A 7,383-nucleotide genomic window follows, 5' to 3' on the forward strand; every position below is an offset into this window, starting at 1 on the left:
TATTATTAACTACCACATACACTTGCTATATAGGTCACTTATGTTTATATATGAGGTAAATTAAATTATTTAAATACGGTAACCAATAAAATCACTTTTTTCTGAAACGTATAATTGTCTTGCAATAGGTACGCTTGTTATCGTACATATATAATTTTAATGCAGGATTAATTATATTACCGTATACTTTATTCCAAAATACAAATCAAGTTTCTTGATAAGTTACAACTATAGTTAAATTAAATTTCTTCCATGCAATAAAGTTTCAACTTAGAATATTTTGCAGGATAAAATAAATGTAAAACACTTCTTAACTAAAAATATATGCTATTAAAACTACTCTGTAAAGCAATCAATCTCATTAATAATAATGTACTAAATTACATTTAAATGATATTGTTTTCTTCTAAGTAGAAGTAAAAACAAACAATACATTTTTATTTATACTCTTTATTCAACAATTCAATTTATTACGGATGATTTCCCAGTACAGTATACCCCCTAACCGGGCCCCTAACCTGCGGCCAACGTCGCACTGTGATATCTAATTCACGCATTGATTACACTACTTGGCGTTCCATACAATAACCCATATTTAGGCATTGAATATCTCACTGCCGAACCAGTGCTCAGCCGAACCGGACGTCATACGCCTTTTTTTTACGCTGCGGTAGACATCTGCGATCGATGACAAACAGTGCTAAGCAGCGAAGTGTAACCATGGAGGTATAAAATAGATGGTGTAACCAATAGAAATAACATTCGGATTTTTGTTTTCGGAGGTCATTTCATTCAATATATGAAAATCGCAGTCGAGGACTGAATTAAACGATACTTACAATAATACAAAACAGTAATATAAAAACATCAAAGGAAAGTAGTATAAAAACATCAAAGGATTTTCATTAATTAACAATATACAAAGTGCACAGACATTCAGAAAACGATTAAAAACATTAAAAATTTCATTTTTTTACAAATTATATGATCATATTTTATCTTTATACAAATTCACATCCAAGGCAGAATTAATAGATATTTACAAAAATAAGGCAAGTAGGCAAATATAAAAACATCAAAACATCAATCAAACACAAGCACAAGACATAAAAATAGGAGATAAAAAGTAACATTAAAATACATTAGGAGTACACAACAGGTTAAAAAATATATACGTAATAAAATTGATAAATTTTAATTATTAATTATAGAATCATTACACCTGTATCATTATTGTAATCATTATTATTATCATCAAATATAAAAATTCAATCATCCAAACAAAGCACACTAAATTAAATTTCAATTAAAATTACATTAAAATTGGGGAAGAAAAACGTGACATGAAAAAGGGGCCAACATAAAAAAAAAGTTTATCATGCATTATTTCATTGTTACAATCATGGTTATATTATTATCATATGCTGTAGTAGTCATTACTATAACAATTATCATTAATTATTCGTTAATATTAATATAATTAATAATAACAATTACAGCAACGACCAATAAAAAACTGTCAATCAATCAATATAATTGATAGTCAATATCATCAATAACAATCGTAATTACCGGTACCATCACTATCATTATCATAATAATAACAATGATAATAATTACCATTATTATCATTATTATTACTAACATAACCATAATTATTACGGTATCATAGTTCTAATTATTATTGCAGTTAAGCCAAAAACATTCATTTAGGATTGAAGTAAGGAATGGTATTGCACTCTTTCGATACCTTTCCACTCTACATTTAGGATGCTGATACCTCACTTTTCTAAGTTCCATATTGCTATTGTTAGCAACATTAAACCATTTTTTGAAATGATTTACTTTTCAAACAATTCTGGGCAAACTTACAACAGAGATTGTACCTTCTTTCAGATAGTTTTACTAAAGAAAGCTCGTCGAGTGACTGGGCTGGGCATAGCCAAGTACTCATGGCCTAATATTATCCTACAAGCCGTTTTTTGAATTGATTCAATCATATTGCTATGCTGTACAGTAAGACCTGAATGCCAAACAGGTACGGCATACTCAACACTCAGTCTTTATACACTTCAACAAGGCCATGCTTTGGAAGTTTGAACTTCTTTAATCTGCATAACATGTGCAGACGTCTACCTGCTTTAGAAATAATTTCTTTGACATTACGATCCCATTTAAGGTTATCTTGTATCCACAGCCCTAACAGCTTTGTTCTTTAACAATTTCAATTTGGGTATTACCAATTACCACGGGTTCAGGTTGGCATTGGTTTCTTTGGAAGTTGAAAACCATAGTTTTACATTTGGAAGGGTTAAGTTTAAGCATGAGACCACTTGTTTATTGCAAATACAGCACCTTGAATGGTAGATACACCAGACTTTTTCACTACCTGTCCTATACACAAGTCATCTACATACTTCAATGTATTACATGGTGAATCAATCGTTGCATCATTAATAAGAGCAAGGAAAATCAGGGGACCGAGTAGGGTATCCTGTGGGACCCTGCAGGTAAGATTAACATTATCAGATAATATAGAATGATCTATAATGGACACACTGAGTTCTATTTGACGTCAAAGCTTACATTACAATCCAAGGTTTAAATTCTGGTCTGCAGCCAAGTGTCACTAGTTTAGATACAGCAACTGTGTGATCCCTGTCTCTTATACACATCTAGATGTGTATAAGAGACAGCTATCATTATCATAATAATAAACTTTGGGAAGTCTTAGCAAAGTGGGCATTTACAAAATTACTGATACATGCAAGATTATCTTGGGGGATATCAGGTACACTAATAAAGACTTCGGGTTTAGTCATTAGCTAGCATCTGGACACCTTGATGCCATTTACGAGGATTCGATGCCTTCAAGTTCATCAGTCTTTCATTGTAAAATTTCATTTTATCCCTCTTAATCGACTTTTGTACCAAATTCCTATAGAATCTCCATTCGAGACATTTGCCACTTTTGGTAAATGCATGCTGCTATTTAATTATAAGATCCTTTGATTGCTGTGTTATCCATGGCTTGTCGGTTGTCTGTATTCTGATGATTCTGACAGGAAAGTAAGCGTTCATGGCATTGTTCAATGTTTGGTAGAATATCTTGGTCTTTTGCTCATTGGAACTCGTGTTAATGACGTCCTCCCAGTTGTGAGTAGTAATCCATTGACCAAATCTTTCAATTCACTATGCTTTCAAGGGCCTAATTATTCACTTACGAATTTGATTAGTATTCTGTCTTACAATAGGCGTTACAACAATACAGTTATGGTCACTAGCACCCATTGGTGAGATAATCATAGGGTTGAGATAATGCTGCTTTGAATTTGTGACAACTACGTCCAATATTGCATAGCCTCGAGTAGGCTTTTTGACTATCTGTTTCAAGTTGTGGGCACGATCAGTTCTGATAAGGTCCCCCATGATGATAACAATAATAATAATAATAATAATAATAACAATAATAATAATAATAATAGTAATAATAATAATAATAATAATAAATAATAATAATTTATTATTATTATTATCATTAATTTTTATTTGAATAATTAAGGTATTAATTTACATTGCGAACACAGGTATCTGAAATAGAGGGTGGGTAGTGGAGCCTCCAGAGAGAGCAAATGCGCTCAAAATCACTTGAAAGTGGTCCGAAAGATGTGACAGTTAGAACAATATAAATAAAAATAAAATATATAGCATAGCACTGTTGATATTGTTTTTGGAGACATCAGTGTGGAATTGTTTCCTCAAGATTCTTTATTATACAGTACTTACTAGTGTAGCGAATATCAATTCAAGGGGTTTGTATTGAAAGTCTGTCGTTACAACCACTAGTCAATTATAGCAGGCCTACAGTGTATGGTTCGTAAGCAGGAAGTTTGCTTAGGTCCGACCAATCAAAATGAAGGCCATTGCTTAAGCCAAACTGGAAGCCTAATTTGAATACATCACCCTATATAAGTGTATATGAGTCTGACTGCATGCATTGCATTTGGCTTTAGATGATAGGGGAGACGAAGTAGGTAACATAGCACTGTAATGAAAGCCAAATACGATTATATTCAAATTGAACTGCATAGAGCATTGTTGGTGACATTGATATATTATTTTCAAATGTTTCTTAAACTATAGATCAGAGAATTAAATATACTTTTTATCTTCAAGTGCTTAAGTGATTTTAATATAGGCCTACAAGATTTTACAGATTTTAAATTCTCAAAAACCAGTTCTGTCATTTTACAATTCAAGTGTGTCAGAATCCACTTTACCTATTATTATCTCCCTGTATAGAACAACATATACAGTATACAGTTTTAAATAATTTACCTTGGCTCTTTGTTGATATAATGTATCCAGCATTTTAAATGCATGAATGTTATTTCGTTGATGATTTCATTATATTTTATTGTGTTTGTTTTTTAAATTTAACTGCATTTCATGAGAAAATTTCAGCATTTCATTTTTTATATATTTGATACACCTTCAAAGTATTGTATTCTCATTGTATCATTATTAATAGATCTACCTGGAAATTGAATGAAATAAATAAAAATGAAATACCACAATTTTGAGTGAATTTTGTAATTAATTAATTCTATAATTTAGATGCATAAGCAGAGCAATATATAAAACACTTTAACCTGACTTTTTTTTTTTTTGAGAAATCTTAACATAGGAACCATATATCTTTTGGAACATTGGCAAACAATTTTGGCAATATTCTCAAGTTTGAATTTATTCAATAATCATGTAATTAAAACAACAGGACAAGAAAGGCAAAAGTGCAACAAACAACCCTGATTTGATAAACCATAAAAAGTAACTAGGCCTACAATACTTCATGCAGGTCCCATGAAAACGATTTCAAATTGCACAGTCAACGGAGTAAAGAACAAAACACAGACAACTAAACGTCTAAAAAGCAATAAAAGGCAATGAAAAATTTAGTAAAGTTGGTCTAACAAAAAAATTAAAATTTGTTTAGTCTGTCAAAACTTATAGCAACACGCACTACTAGGCCTTTACAAAATCGGTTTTCTATTTTCCAGTTAAGTTCTGACAGACTAAACAATTTTTTTTTTATTCACACAGTACGTAGATATATCCTTTGCGAACATTTTAAAGAAACAATTATGATGACACGACCCTCCGTTAAGGATGATTTTTTGAGTAACATAACCTCCGAAAATATGGCCGAAACGCTATGTTATTTTTGTTGGTTACGCTTAACTGCTCAGCATTGTTTGTCATCATCGAAGATACTACCGCAGCTTGAAAAAGGCCTATTCGCCTCCTCCTGGACTGCAGATACTGTACTGTATATGGAACAGCAAAGAATATTATTCATGGCTATAATAACAATACAAACACTTACGTTCTCTCTCTACCAATAACTCCTTTGTAAGCTAATCCTGCTTCTTGCGTAGAAGCTAGAAGAAGATTGTAAGAAGACATTTCCTTTTAGTAGCGCGCGACGACGACAAACAACTGCGATCGAGCAGATACATGGTAGCACACCCTCTATATAATTTCCAATAGTTTATTATTTCCTGGGTATCAAGATATCAAGAGAGAGATATAAAAGAATTAATATTATTATTAAAATAATAGATAATAATAGTATTCATCATTTTGTTAACTTGTACGCATGATCAGATTCTTCAGTGGTGCAACTCAACACCACTCATCACATACAATGTGATAGAGTGAATATATCTTTAGAACAAAATATTAATTCGAGGGAACAAAATATTATTTCGAGGGAAGAAACAATATTTTGAGGGAACAAAATCATTTCGTTCCCTCGAAATAATTTCGAAATATTATTTTGTTCTCTCGAAATAATATTTCGTTCCCTCGAAATGATTTCGTTTCTTCGAAATATAATTTCGTTCCCTCGAGATAGTTCAATATTTTTTCTAACCATGTCCCAGGCTTTTTAGCTCCATAAGGCTTCTCTGCACTAAAGTATACAATAATGTCAAATTCTTATGCTTAACTCAATTTAACAATTAGCTACTGGTTTTTGGGATGCAAGCCTCATGTTTCTCTATCCTCACCCACACTCCATGTCCATCTTTTCTATAGCGTCTTGGTTGTCCCCCTGGGAATAGGTCAGGCCCAGGTTGAGGGGTGTAAAATCACATATTTCAGGGTTGCACGCACATGGCTCACAAAATCAAGTGGCTCGACACCAGGTGAAGTGGAGAGGTTATGTGAAAGTCATCATCAAATAAGTTAATGAACTTAACTAAATACTGTTTAGTTAATTCAGAAGTTTAATGTATAATGTTATTTTATTTTGTTAACTATTTTACAATATTTTATTGTATTTTTTCTTACTGCATTTTGTCATAAAATTTTAGCGCATCATTTATATATCCAACTTTATAGCTTCAACGTTTAGTACTGTATACGGTACGTAAGCATGCAATATGGGAAGCCATTCTGATAGTGATTCCACAGGATATTGTTTTCTCATTGTTATGTTTTTGTTTTATTGTTGCCTGGAAATTGAATAAAATAAAAATAAATAAATTATTGACAAATTCTACACTTGCAGATAATATTATTTTACAATGTCAAATTTTGTTATTTTATTTTCAAAAACTGATTACTAATAACTAACGTTCAAATACTTACACCTTCAGCATAACACTTCAACGAATAGTCTTCTTGCAGACCTTTGGAACTTTTTGTCATTTTTCTCATATCTTCTTTGTTTACAGTAAAATTATAAATTATTATTTTAATTTGAAATCCCTAAATGTCATTTAATATATGAATTATAATAATATAAATTTAATTACTCTAATAATAATTTATTATAATCACATACAATGTTAATAATGTTTTTGTGTAGATTTTGGTTTCTTTTTGTTGTAATTATTTTTTAACAATATTTCTTTTTCATTGTCCATATGCTTTTTGTGTACGGAGGACAGTGGCCCTGCCGCTTTGGCTATTGCTTGGCATGGATTTCGGGTTTTCTTGTTATGTTTTTCATGCAATTTGCTCTGTATTTTGTTTTACTTCTTTGGTAATATATTTTTGTATTTTTTTTTAATTGCAAAAAAGTATAGAATAAAATAAATTAATTTTCTGTCATCACAATAATATTGAGTTTTGAACTGTGTACTCCAGAAAAAGCGATGCTGATCAAAGAAGTTCAAATCTTAAGCTGTGTCCACACTGTCAAATTAGGTGACAAGTAAATGTCACATGCCCATATTTGGATGTATATGACATCATCATGCCCATATATGGACACATCACAATTGCCACATAAAATTTGATAGACAGAGCTTTTAATGGATAAGAATCCATTGCTGATTGCACAATTAAATAAATCACTCACCTCATAAAGAGTAT

This window comes from Anneissia japonica, unplaced genomic scaffold (assembly GCF_011630105.1).
Source record: "Anneissia japonica isolate Jap-2015-1 unplaced genomic scaffold, ASM1163010v1 scaffold288302_len64448_cov117, whole genome shotgun sequence".
In the NCBI taxonomy this organism is placed as follows: Eukaryota; Metazoa; Echinodermata; class Crinoidea; order Comatulida; family Comatulidae; genus Anneissia; species Anneissia japonica.